Source organism: Streptopelia decaocto (genome assembly GCF_964273445.1).
Source record: "Streptopelia decaocto genome assembly, chromosome: 4".
In the NCBI taxonomy this organism is placed as follows: domain Eukaryota; kingdom Metazoa; phylum Chordata; class Aves; order Columbiformes; family Columbidae; genus Streptopelia; species Streptopelia decaocto.
The window spans coordinates 68599572-68613918 of record NC_138658.1 but is presented as its reverse complement, the minus strand read 5'-3'; the positions used below and the strand labels follow the sequence as shown (position 1 = coordinate 68613918).

Sequence of the window (14347 nt, the reverse complement as noted above, 5' to 3'; positions counted from 1 at the left end):
TACCATGCCTCATGCCTCAGCATAGAGAATGCCTAGTTTGCCGGCAGTCTTGTCCCCGGCTGATTCCGCTTATCCTTTCAATGAAGCAAGAGTCTCCTGGTGATGATGTAGTTGTAAATATGCAGCCGTGAAGCATATGTGAGGGAGCTGGACTGTTGTTTTGCTAGAGAGAGTAACTTCTTAACTTTGACTATGTATACTTGCAACCCTGATAACTTTTCACTATAGTTCATGCTAGTAAACAACTACCAAAAAAAAAAAAAAGTGCTCTGATAAGATTATATTGCACTTTTCATATACACGTTCATGCTGAGGGCATGTGTTACACCTGTAAGGTAGGGTAAACTGCAGAGTGGGGTGACTCACTGAAAGCAGTACAGTAAGTTGCTGTCAGAGCATGGAGCATCCCTGAAGGAGAAGATCGGGTTTGAGACCATCTAAGGAACCTGAAGGTGCCCAGGTCCATGGGACCTGATGAGATGCATCCAAGAGTCCTGTGGGAATGGACAGATGAAGTTGTTAAGCCACTGTCAGTCATATTTGAGAAGTCATGGCAGTCTGAAGTTCCCAGTGACTGGATGAGGGGAAACACAACCCCCTTTTTTAAAAGGGAAACAAGGGGGGCCAAAGGCACTGCAGGCCAGTCAGTCTCATCTCTGTGCCTGGCAAGATTGTGTAGCGGATCCTCCTGGAAACTACACTGAGGTACATGGAAAATAAGGAGATGATTGGTGACACCCAACATGGCTTCACTAAGGGCAAACCTTGCCTGAAAATTTCAGTGGCCTTCTGCACAGCAGGGTGATAGGGCTGGTGGATAAGGGAAGAGCAACTGATGTCATCTACCTGGACTTGTGCAAAGCATTTGATGCTGTCCCGCATTCCATCCTTGTCTCTAAATTGGAGATAAATGGATTTGACAGATGGACCATTCAGTAGATAAGAAATTGGCAGGATGATCTCTCTCAAAGAGTTGTGGTCAATAGCTCACTGTCGAAGTGGAGACCAATGACAAGTGGGTTCTCTCGGGCTTTGGTATTGGGACCAGTATTTTTTAATTTGTTTGTCAGTGACATGGGCAGTGGTGCTGAATCCATCCTTGGCAAGGTTGCCAGTGACACCAAGCTGTGTGGTGTGGCTGACACACTGGAGGGAAGGGTCCCCGTCCAGAGGGACCTTGACAGGCTTGAGAGGTAGACCCATGTGAACCTTGTGAAATTCAACAAGGCCAAGGTCCTGCACACAGGTCAGGGCAGTCCCAAGCACAGATACAGGCTGGGTGGAGAATGGATTGAGAGCAGCCCTGAGGAGAAGAACTTGGGAGTGTTGGTTCAACATGACCTAGTAATGTGCACCTGCAGCCCAGAAAGCCAACTATATCTTGGGCTGCATCAAAAGAAGCGTGACCAGCAGGTTGAAGGAGGTGATTCTGCCCCTCTACTCTGCTCTCATGAGATCCCAGCTGCAGTACTGTGTCCAGCTCTGGGGCCTCCAGCATAAGAAGGACATGGACCTGTTGGAGTGGGTCCAGAGGAGGCCACAGAGATGATCAGGGGCTGGAGCACCTCTCCTGTGAAGACAGGCTGAGAGAGTTGGGGTTGTTCAGCCTGCAGAAGAGAAGGCTCTATGGAGACCTTACAGCAGCCTTCAGTACCTCAGGGGGACCTACCAGAAAGTGGGGAAGGACCAAGGGATAATGGCTTTAAACAGAGAGTAGATTTTGATTGGATATTAAGGAAGAAATTCCCCACCCTGAGGGTAGTGAGACACTGGAACAGGCTGCTCAGAGAAGCTGTGGATGTCCCATCCCTGGAAGTGTTCAAGGCCAGGCTGGAGGGGGCTTTGTGCAACCTGGTCTAGTAGAAGGTGTCCCTGCCCATGGCAGGGAGGTTGGAGCTAGACAATCTTTAATATCCCTTCCAGCCCAAACCATTCTATCATTCTATGATCCCTACCTTGTCCATGGGATCCTCTTCATGTTCAAACAGGTGACTCATTTAAATACGGACTAAATAATTTTGTAGTGATTGTGAAACATAGAAGTTGCTCATGCATCAAGCCGGCAGCTTCTGTGTGTGTTAGTATGGGCCGATCATTATTCCTGGGAAGGATTTTCCTGTTATGAGAAGAAAAGGTACTTTTCAGTTTTTCTTCCTGTAGCTTTATTGTTTCTTTTAGAACAAAATTATTTTTTTTACTTTTCTCACTTATATTGTGAAAATTATACAATGAGGAAAAGCTTTCTCATCATTTCCTGCAAAGCACTGTTTTGCCTTGGTCAGATGAAGGTCTTCCAATCAACTAATATATATCTGTTTTTGGTGTGAGATCCTGCTTTAGTCCTTAGCAGAGCAATCACAATTTGAAGCTTGTTAGGTGCCCGTGGTTTCCAGCTTTGCAAGTGTAATGTAAAGCTGGACTTCAGCCTAATGAATGCAGTGTTCTGTGTTTTTTCACTGCTAGAAAATGAATTTGAGCCATGAGGAACAGAGGGAAGACCAGTTCGTTGTTATTTGCGAGCCATTAATTTGATATAAATGCTTTCCCTCTTCTAGCTGATCTCTTTTTGAAATGTTGCCCAGTTTTAAGTGTCAAAACCAAATGAAGCAAACGAGCCGCATTCCCACGTTATTTCTGCGAGCTACATGTTTCTCAATGAGCTTTTGAGCTGGAGCAAACTTGGACCCTTCTGCTGGGGCAGTGTTGAGGCTGCACTCCGCTCCTGACCAGGAGGCTTCCAAACCCTTGTGGTGAAGGCTAAAGATACACCAAGGGTATCCCACTAACAACTTCCACATCTCGTTTGTCTTCCCTGCTACGCAGAAGACCTACTTAAAATATCACCATCCCTCAACCACAGTCTGTTTGTGGTGACTTAGCCTTGCAGTACCTCCAGCCAGCTTGGTAATTCCAGCTCATGGTTCACGCGTGGCTTGCTCATCGCCACAGGGGCATTCCCGTGCGGGGCTCCCGCGCTGACAGCGGGTGTCTGTCTTTGTTCCTGTCTAGAAGGATCTTCGGCTGTGGGTGCAGCCCCGGCTCCATGAAGCTGCTGATGAAATTCCCGATAACTCCGGTAGGGTTTGGCATTCCCCAGTTGTTCTTTCCTTCGTGCCCACGTTCCCTCGGCGTGTGTTCAGCTCTGGTTTCATGCTTGGCTCTTCTCTAGCCTTTCCTCCTCCACTCTTGTCTCCTTAAAAGATGACAGAGGCACAGAATTAGTGCTTTCTGCAGTCTTCAGAGGGGTTATTTTGTGGTTTCCTGGAGAGTCTAAGCTTGCAGCTAGCTTGCTTGTTAGTCCTTTTTTGTTTTTTCCCTCTCTGTCTCTTTTGAAACATATATGCTGAAGGCCCAGCCTCACAGGAAACCATCTTTAACCAAACCACAGCAACAGAATTATCATCCTTACCCCCTCCCCAAAACTGTCTGGCAGCTCGCGTGTGTCACAGTGTCACAACCCGCAGAACCTGGGTGCTGTGCGCTGGGAAGGAATGCACAGGCCGGGCAGGAAACCCCGCGATGTTCCACTGTCTCTGCCTCAAGGGGCCGGCGCTCCTGGGGCTCATATCGATTCCTCTCAGCGCTTTGTGGTGGGGGTTTTTGCTGCAGTGATGGGAGGGGGAACGTTGCTTCTGTCTGCATCGCGGTGAACTTCAAAACAGCAGGAGCTCTCTGTGGGGTTGTGCGTGTGCTGAGGAGGTCACGAGTCAAGGCCAAGCTGGGATTTGACTTCAGCGGATGAAAATTCAGACACTAGCTGGAATCTTTTTGAAGTTGCCATTTGTTGCCGACTGTTATCATCCTTTTCTTTCTTGTGCCTGATGGCATTTTATTTTTACTAACGTGTAAGCTCCCTTAGCATTAGTACAGAATCAGGGATTCCTTTGCTTAGTGTGCTAGTTACCCATAATTGTGTTCTCTAATCATCTTTGTCTTCCACAAACCTTTATGGTTGGGTAGGGTTGTTTTTTTCCTGCTAAAAGGTAACCTGTCAGGTGTTCTTTTAATGTGCCGTCTCTGATTTTAGATAATGCTGTTATATTGGCTAGTAAGCTACTGACCACAAACAAAAGATCACTGAAAATATCTTCCTCAGCAATTATGAGAGTTTCATATTTGATTGAACTCTTTAGTTTTAAATACTACATTTTAACAAAAAGATGTGTTTTTACCACTTAACATTAGTTAAGTGGTAACTCTCCATGGGATCAAGGGAAACAAAATTCTATGTTTTCCCTGTGCCGTAGCAATCACAAGTTGTGTTGTATTCACTTTGGTGGCTCTTAAAGGATGGTAATCACTCATTAGCTCAATTTCATGGTACAAGGAATCGTTTGAACAAAACCCAAAAGAGGAACCATAGTAAGTCAGCACCAAGTCAGAACTGGAACTTGAAATTTATGTTAAAATCTCAGCCCTGTCTTGTCCAGAAGTTAAAGGGCACCAGAAGCTGTTCCTGTTCTCTCTCTTACATCCAGGAATATTTGTACAGAAATTACAACATCCTCATAGAACAGTAACATAACTTTTTCTGATAAAACAATGAGGCCTTTTAGATCAAATAAGAAACCGTGGGTTTGCGTGACACTCCAGGTCATCCATTGGAATGCTCTCTTCCTGTGCCCTTCCTTTTGTTTAGTTTGGTCTTCTCAGAATTATCAAGTTTATCTGAATTTTCCAACTTTCCTCTGATTTATCCAGCTTTCACAGTTCATTGTCTGGACTAATTCACTCTCTCTCCTTTATTCTCAAGATTTATAACAAGTTAGTGGAAGGCCAAATTGTGCTTCCAGTGTTCGCTGACCATATAAGAAATTACTTTTTCCACCCTTTATGAATTAGTATTTGTTTCCTATAATAAATAATACCTTTCTTATAATCCCTTTGGGTCTGGTCACTATACTGCATTTTTTTGTAGCATGCTGAGTAACCTATATTTGAATTAAGGGCTTGTTGGGTTGGTGTGTGTTTGTTTGTTTGTTTTCTCTCCTCCGGTGTCTTTTCTGTGTTTGTCCATACCTTCCTTGGAGAACAACTTTTTTCTCCTGGTTCCAGAAAATGGGAAAGAAGCTGCATGGTCAAGGCACAAGTGCCTTTCCTATAGATGCCCTGCCAGTGCTGGTCACAGACAGAATCTCGGATGGGGTTATTCAATTTGCCTTCTCAGGGCAGTAATAAGCGGTGAGCCCATGGGCAGACCTTGCTGACCTGGAGGATCTCTCTATGCAGCGACTGGCAAGGAAAAAGGACCAAAACCAGCTGGATTTAACACTTGGGAAGCAAAGAAGCCTAAATGCTGTGATGCATATAAAGAGAGACAACAGATTGTCTTTTCTATTTATCTCCCCCCCATCTTTGGAGTCTCCTTCTCTGGAGACATTCAGACCTGCCTGGACACATTCCTGTGTGTTCTGCTCTGGTGAACCTGCTTTAGCAGGTGGGTTGGACTGGATGATCTCCAGAGGTCCCTTCCAACCCCAACCAGTCTGTGATTGTGATCTTTCCCATTGAGTTTTCACAGGGTTGATTGTTGTTCCCATGTACATCTCAGTCTTGGACTGGTGGCTCGTGCCAGAGTGAAAATGGAAACAGTTTAAAAGCATGAGGAGCATGCTAGGGCAGGAGAAAAAAGAGATTAGTGTGGGAGAAGGGTGATCTGTTGTCCATGTGCTGTTTCAACACTGTCCTGCACCTCTAAAGCCTTCACACCTCTGTCTCTAGGGTTCAGAAAGATGGTCTGAAACTTGTTCTTGGTTTGTGGCCCATAACATGAACCTGCTCATGGTAACATCTGAAGCCTGTTCATGGTTCTATGATTCTATGGTTCATACCTCTGCTGTATGTGGTCCTGCATTTTTGGGCAAGCAATCACCTGGTCATGGAGTGGGGACAAGCAGCACCAGGAACCTGTTCAGGATGGGTGACACAACCCATGTGGCTGTGTGATATGGCAGACCAGCTCTGTGAATGTGAGATAACATCTGGCACACGGCAGGTATGTAGTTCAGTCACTGGTTGGGGATATGGGGGGGAAAACCCAGAAGAATTTGAAAATCTGCTTAAAAAAAAAAACCTCTTGGCCCTCTGGCTGCAAACACTGAACCAGAAAAAACCTGCACACGGAACCGTTCACTTAACAAGCCATAAAAGAGGCCACACTGTGAGATGAAAGATTTTTTTTGTTGACATGAGGTACCAGTGATGAAAACTGCCGGAGGATGTCGCAGTCGATGACTTAAGGATGGAATTTCCACATTGCTTCTGGGTCCTCTTGGTTATGCAGAGTGACGCCAGCCCTTTGGGGTTAGTTGAACGCTGATGGTTTTGTAAGAGCCTTTAACACGCAGGGATTTTATTTTGGACATCAGCAGTCCTGTCTCGGGAGTGGATTTGGGTGACATTTCCACGTTCCTGTCCAGGAAACGTGAGAAATCATCTCCTGTTCCTGTATGGGCAGAGGAGAGCACTTGGTGAGCTCTGAATGCATGAATGAAACTGGCCCTGCCAGGGCACAGTGCCTGCTGTGTTTAGAGATGCTCTTTGGAGCATTTCCAGAGATGGGCTCTGTCATAGAATCATAGAATGGTTTGGATTGGAAGGGACCATAAACATCGTCTAGTTCCAACCCACCTTATCTGCCAGGAACGAAGAGCCACGTATGACTCTGTTTGCAGTTCTGAGTACTACTGCTGTGATTTTGCTTCTGATTGCTCTGAGCAGACGTGAGCAGAGCTGCTCAGCGGTTGATACGGGGTAATAACACAAGCAGCTGATGTTTCTGCATGAGGTTCATGTGGCTGGCAGTTTGCTTTGAAGGTGGACACCTCAAGACTCACCCCTCCTCTTCTGATGTGCTGTGTGGATGCTTTTAAAATTGTTTAAATGAGGAGATGAGAGGAGGAGATGAGAGGAGGAGATGAGAGGAGGAGGAGGAGAGGAGGAGGAGGAGAGGAGGAGGAGAGGAGGAGGAGAGGAGGAGGAGACGAGGAGGAGGAGAGAGGAGAGGAGAAGAAGGAGAGAGGAGAAGAAGGAGAGAGGAGAAGAAGGAGAGAGGAGGAGGAGGAGAGGAGGAGGAGGAGAGGAGGAGGAGGAGAGGAGGAGGAGGAGAGGAGGAGGAGGAGGAGGAGAGAGGAGAGGAGGTTTCCTCAGCCCTAATTTCAGGATTTCAGCTCCTGATGTATTGGTAATTTCACCAGGTCAGTACTGAGATATGTCACCTGAAGTAATTTTTCTAACTTCCAGGAGGATTTTTTAACCTATTTGTTATGGGCATAAAATATGTCCCACTTTCAGTAACACAGAGGCATTATGGTATTGCAGTGACAAATGGGACTCTAATGCTGCTCTTTCTTTCCCAGGACAGTTTGAAAACCCTGTGTCAGATAAAAGTTAAGCTGGATGTGATCAGTGTTCCCTATTGCAGCACGTTTTTGTGGCATGAAGAGTTTGAAAACACAGTGTTCCAGGAAAAGTTTGTGGCTGTGGCAGTAAATGCTCCTTCTAGCTGTCACCCCAGGTTCCGTGATACATCTGTGTGTTCCTACGTGTGCACGTGCCCCCGCTCACGGCTGCTTGCAAAACTTGTTTGAATGAATTAAAGTGCCTGTGAGGCTTTCCTGGGCAGCTGTTGTTCAGAAGCTGTTGTCCAACAGCTCTTGTTCAGAAGCAACTTCTTCACTGCCCGTGGTGAAATGAGGGAATTTCAGCAAGACAGAGAAGGAAGTGAACGTTCTGTCCTCCTTCGTGGTCATGGGCAAAAGTACCCAGGTATAACTGGGGGGGTGAGGGGGAGTATGCTCAATGAACTGCGGGAAGCAACTCCTTTTTTCAAGCAAATAGATGGATTTTCAAAAGTAGAAATGCCCAGCGGTGGAGTTTTGTAACAGAGCTGTGGTGTCTGTGCCTGTGGTGAAGACTGGCTGTTCAGCAAATGCCATGTTTGACAGCTAGCAGGTGGTTAACCAGAGGGAATTTCACTTTGCTGCGGAGATGGGAAACCACAATACGTGTGTCTTCCTCTGGGTTATTCAGTGGGCATTCAGAGAAAAAATCCTGGGGGTGGAGGATGTGGGGAAGATACTAAAAATTTCAAGTTTAGGTTCTTCTAATCCATTCAGAGACTGTGTAACAGGTCTGTGGGGTGGGTGGAAAGGGATGTGTCCTGCCACAGATACCTCTCCTGTCTTTTGTTAGTGGCATTGAGATGTGTACACAGATTGTAGCCAAGCATAACTGCTGTAAAGGGCACTGCTTCCAAGTACCTTCACCAAATTATGCATTTATAGTAGGCCTTTTAAAATGAATTCCTCAAAAAAGGTACCTTTTATAAGAAACAATAGAAAACTGCAGGTCTTGCACTATTTGCTTTGTGTTGATGCTACCGGGGTCCACTCTTACTGAATGGCAACAGTAAGCAAGATGTTATTTCTTCTGCTGAACATACTAGCTGAAGGTGGCCTGAAAGTAAAATCTAACTGGTGATGGTTTCGGGTTCTTTTTTAATAAGAAAGTATAATACTTCCAGGGATTTTAAGGGGAGGAGGCAAGGTAGATGAACAGCCAGAAACCAACTTATTCTGTTTGCTTTGTACCGTAGGGATGTCTACCCTTTGAGTTTAATTGCTACCTGGATTTGCTCTTTTTGATGTGTTTTACAGAAATAAATTGAGTAAAGAGGTATGTGGATCCAAAAGAGCATTACGCAATGTCAGACTCTTAGTAATTTCATTATGTCCTGCAGGTCCTTACGCTGTAGTGGTGTTACATATGTAAGAGCAGATAATTTACAGTCATCAAAATTAATTGCATCATCTACTAATCTGATTTTTTTTCTCCGAAATGTCAGTTTTACAGATCTTCAGAGACAACTGGAATGAACAAGACTAAAATCAATTCTACAAACCTCCAGACTAAGAAGGACTTTCCGTAGGGATCTCCCAGAAACAAGAAGAGGTACGGAGCTTTGTTCCTTTTCTCTACGTGCCAATACAAGAATGTGAAAACTGCAATCCTTGATAAAGAGCCTAGGATCAGCCTCTGACTGAGAGCAGTAATGAATAATAAAGTAATGACCGTATACTTGCTCTGTTTCTAATCTCATTTCCCTGAGGATTCCCTGCTGGCTTTTGTCAGGCAGTGATTTAGGGGCTTCCTGAGCCAGATGCTGCTTCCACATGTGTGCTTAAAAGCCAGCAGACCTCTCTTTCAGTTCATCTGATCATTTTTGAAACCGTTTATTCTTTTGCCATCCAACACATCCCATGGCAGTGAGTTCCCCAGTCTGATGATGTCCTTTTTTTATGCAATAACCTTTTGGGTTTGCGTGGGTGTTTTTTGTCCCAACTTCATAATAAATTCTTGCATTATGAAAACCAGCAAGTACTAATCCTCCCTTAGCCACCTTTTCCACTTATGATTTATAAACCTCAGACATCTCTCTTTCTACTTCAGAAGTCTGAGTTTATTTAACCTTTCCTTGTGCAGAAGCCTTTCTTTATCTCTGTATCTGATTCCCTCTCTATATATTTTGTGTGTTGTCTGCATCTCATTTATTAGAAGGTGACTGTCATGGTTTTGTTAAAAAACAAGTTTCTCTTTTAGTGAATTTGCCTGTCAGCTAAAGCTTCATATTAGCTGCATTTTCCTGGAGAACCAGATACATGTTTTGGTAAACATAGCAATAGAATGCGAAGTTATTGGTAAGCATGGATGGACATCTCGTGAGAGGGGCAATGAGAAACAGGTGACCAAGAAACTGACCAACTGTGTATAACATTCCATTCACATGAATACTTCATATAAAAGTGGGAGATCACGAGGATCTCGTCCCTTTTTCCTTCTTTTCCCTTCTGCTTATGGCCGACATTAGGAGAGGACCTTGCTAGTCCTCCCTGTGAACTGAGGCCTAGTGACAGACTGAATCCAGCTCCGGGTGGCTGCAGAGTCCAGTCCAGGACTTTGGGTGCTGGCTCTGCAGTTGCTGACACTTTCAAGATTGGTTTTGTATATTTGTATTCTTATTAGTAGCATTAGTAAAACATTGTTAATTTTTCCAACTCTTCTCTCCCTCTCCTTCTTTCCCTCCCGATCGCCTGTCTGCAGTGGGAAGGGGGGAGAGGGAGGGGCAAAAGGGGGAAGTGGGGGGAGGAGAGGATGTTAACAATACACCTGCCAGGGTTTGATTGTCACCCCGCAATCTAAACCCTCGACAGTGACCCAAGCTGTACAGTGATGATGAGAAAAGGATTTATGAGTTAGCACAACATCTTTGGTTTCTGTCTCTAATTCCCAGCTTCTTTTGGCTTTGTGGTGGCACCTGATCCCTGCCCTGGAATGTTCAGAGACCTTAAACTAACCTGGAAATGGCAAAGGATGCAATGTTTCCTGAATGACTCACAAAAGATCCTCTGCCTGTAAGCACTAGTGCGGACTTTCTGCACAAGGGCATCCCAATACATATCAGTTGAGACATGGATTTGTGATTTTTACAAAAGCTGACTTGCCAGAGAGGGAGAAGATGGCTTTACACTGTTATAACTTATAGTCCTTGGTCTTCTCCAAGTTCCATGCCTGTTTCCCTCAGTTCCTCTCCCCCTGCTGCAAATGACACAGCTCCGAGAAACAGAAAGGAAAATCTTCCCTAAAACTGTTCATTTTCTAATTCTAAAGGAAAACACACGAGTTGTGCTTCAAAACACCACTAATTCCCAGGATTACAAAAGCAAATCACTTTATTCTCTTGATGTAAGAAGAGGAGCTGAGAAGAAAACAAGGAGTTGATCCTGACAGTCTGATCTGTGCTGTGCGAGAGGAATTTGATTTCAAAAGCCTTCCCAAAATCAGACCTAAGGGATGGAAAGTGCTGTTGTTTTTGCAGCAAATGAGGAATTTTGTCATTGGCTTTACTGGTTTGAACTACTTTTGGTTTTGTGGGAAAGCAGAAGCATAAAGAAACTTTAAGTATCAATTATATATGCATATACATCCTTGATCCTACAAAAACTTTAAGCATTGGGTCTCTTTTGCATATATGTTCAAGTGTACTGGAAGATCCAAAGGTACGCTAAGAAATGTAGGTGTTCAGGACAGCTCTGAGAGGTGATATTATGAGAAAGTTACTGCAGTGCTATTGTTGAAACTTTTAATGATTTTTTTTTTTAAAGAATCTTAACGAGTTCATTAATGCTACTCTTACTCTGAAACTGTTCATCCATTTCTTTTTGGAAAATTTGGAGGAAAAATTTGGTTTTTCAGCCTTACCACAGGAAAGGCCAATGCTGGGGTCCTGCTGTCCCCAAGAGGTGGGACAAGCTGCATTTATTATGTGGAAAAGGATGAAATATTATTTCGGACCAAACTGAGATAGAAGGCTACATGTTTTTTTCCAATGTATTTCTTGATCTAGTGAAAGATACCATCTTTCTACAAACTCTTGTCCTGAAATAACAGGATGCCGTCCGACCTTAGCGTACAGTGTTTAAGTTCCATTCCTGCCGAACCGTGACCTTCCAGCCCCTCTGCTGTGCCCCTGTGTGAGGTCGTGTTGTGTTTGGGCTGCGATGCAAAGCCAGCGTTAAGTGAGTATCACACACCAACCCTGGAGGTCTTGAAAAGATGTGTAGAGAGGTTCTTAGTGACACGGTTTAGTGACAGTTTTAGGTTAATGTTTGGACTTGATGGTCTTGAGAGTCTCTTCCAACCAAAATGATTCTATGTTTTCTTCTGTGTCACTTGATTTTTATTCTTTTGTTGGATGATTTTTTGCCTGCTGTTCCTCTTATTGTCATCAGACAAAATCTCCTTTGTTTTCCTGTCTTTTGTTTTGATCTCCAGCCCCTTTTATTTACTTTTCTCAGTCCTCTCAAGTGTTCTCCTTTCTGGCAGATGTGTCTCAGTTTCGGGTACGTGGTACCTCTGCTTACGAAGCCAGAGGGACTCCCCTTGGCTGGGACACATTGTCCCTGCTCCAAGAGCCACCCTCCGCCTCTGCAGGTGTTGTCCCCAAACCAGGGTTCTGTCACCCGGTGTGCAAAAAAAAAAGCCAAATTGTAGCACTCAGAGATATTGTTTATTACAGAGTTGCACAAGCCTGGATGCTGGAATAAAGCTAGGATGCCAGAAAGAAAAGTGACAGCCATTATATACAAAACCTTATCACTACTCAGGGCAGTCCTAAAGACTCAATTGCTTACACATTTGTGTATTGCATTACATATTCATTTTAGTGGATAACGAGCAACATTCAGCTAAAGGACAGTTTATCTGACAGTCTCGAGATACATGTTAAAGCAACACTCAGCTCATTGTGAGGTTCCAGAAAGTCTGCACAACAAGGACAGTATTCTTTGTAGTTCATGATCAGGTGTTTTGCAAGTCACGCTTATCTTCATCAGACTGACCTAAAACTGAAAAGATTTACCTATCTTTAAGTTAGCAATTGCAGACAGGATTAATTGTTTTAAGTGGTAATGAGAACACGGGGTACATGGCAGGGAAGGAGGAGGTGAAGATAGGATTGCTTTCTCAGCGTTCCTTCCATATCAGCCCTTCCACTCATCATCATCTTGTCCATACATTTAGTGCCTTTCTATGCTGTCCTTTTTTTCAGCAATGCTGGGCACTCCTTTAGCAACACCAAACTGGAGGAGTCAGGGTTATTGGGAAGCTCTGAACCTGGCAGATGTTCTGCTGCTGCAGAGCTGCATCCCACTGGGTGCTGCCCCATGTCACCCATTGCAGCCTCTGCTCTGCGCCTTCCCCACCCGTCCCAGCCACTGAGCGGTCCCTGCCAGCAGAGGCTTCTTGGAGTCATGGAATCACAGAACAGTTTGGGTTGGAAGGGACCTTCAAAGCTCATCCAGTGCCACCCCTGCCATGAGCAGGGACATCTTCACCCAGATCAGGTTGCTCAGAGCCCTGTCCAGCCTGGCCTGGGATGTCTCCAGGGATGGGGCGTCCACCACCTCTCTGGGCAACCTGGGCCAGGGTTTCACCACCCTCAGTGTAAGAATTTTCTTCCTCATGTCTAACCTGAATCTCCCCTATTTTAGTTTAAAACCATCATCCCTTGTCCTGTCATAACAGGCCTTGCCAAAAAGTCTGTCCCCATCTTTCTTTTAGACTCCTTTTAAGTGTTGAAACACTGCAATAGGGTCACCTTAGAGCCTTCTCTTCTCCAGGCTTATGTGTTAAGTCACTGCCGTCTCAGCTGTGATTTTAAGGCTTTAGCCACTACAAATCTCTGGTAGGAGCAGGACTGCCCTGCTGCTGTGAGGCTGAGATCTAGGAAGAGGAGCCTGGAAAATTGGATCGAGGCATTAAAAATCCAGGAACTACATTCACTGGGACAAGGATTTTTTTGTTACAGATGGGGGGTGGCACAGGGAGTGTACTTTTTTTTTTTTTTTGTCCTTCCCCTCCTAGTCTCCAATTGTGTTGCATTAGTCACCAGTGCTGATTAAAGCCCAACCCAGATTAAATATATTAAAGTGACTTCTTTACCACTGTGTCAAGGAACACACGGACGCAATCACTGAGTCCAACCCTATGTGTACAATAGGTGTCTGTATGTCAGGTGCTGGTGGTTAGTGGAAAGGCTTGTGTAACAGACAGGACAAAAGGAATGAAGGGGTGGAGGAGGGAAGAGGTGGGCTCAAAGAGGAACCGAATAGCTGGCAAAGGGGATTCAGCTTCTTGTAAACATGCAGCTTCATGAAAACACAACTTAGATCTGTGTAGCTGAAGGTTTTTGGAGGCTGGAAGAACAGAATCTCATCATTTGTAATTTCTCTAGTCCCGACTAGTGCAATGTGGGTGCAACGTTTTTGTCTGTATTTGGTGTCCTTGGATTGGAGAAAGCATGCAAATGATGCAGCTCCCAGACATGCACTTTGCAGAACATGGAACCAAGTCATTTCCAAATTGCAGAATTTGAGTAATCAATTAAGCCAGGTTGAGGTATTTGAAGGAATCAACAATAGCAGGCCTGGAGACACTTAGGAGGTTTTGAAAAGCTGATTTTGTTTTTGGACAAAACTCACTTAGCAGCACCAAAACTTATTTTTAAACTTAACCTCAGTCGAACCATTGACTCTCCCAGAAGAAACGCAGAAAGAATGAGCGCCTATGAACCAGAAGGCCAAGAGTGGGCCTGTCTGTAGGTCAGGAGAGTCAGGTTCACATCTATTTCCAGACAGTCTGTCTGTGCCCCTGTCAGCATTTGCATGTGGAGTGGAGAAACTTCATCAGGACAGAATAGAAGAGGTTTCCCTGAAGAACCTGTCACTCAGAGCACTGCCCTGCGGCAGGACAGGTTCCTGCCTTACCACCAGATGCACATATGCACATG

At 44.8% G+C, this 14347-nt stretch overlaps 1 long non-coding RNA gene across 1 annotated transcript; it reads left to right on the top strand.

Moving 5' to 3' along the window:
- Positions 1-2942: 2942 nt before the first annotated feature.
- On the top strand, positions 2943-9138 carry LOC309439028. Its single transcript, XR_014183911.1, has 3 exons — positions 2943-3076; positions 5722-5995; positions 8846-9138. It is a non-coding gene; the product is annotated as an uncharacterized lncRNA (long non-coding RNA).
- The last annotated feature ends 5209 nt before the right edge of the window (positions 9139-14347 follow it).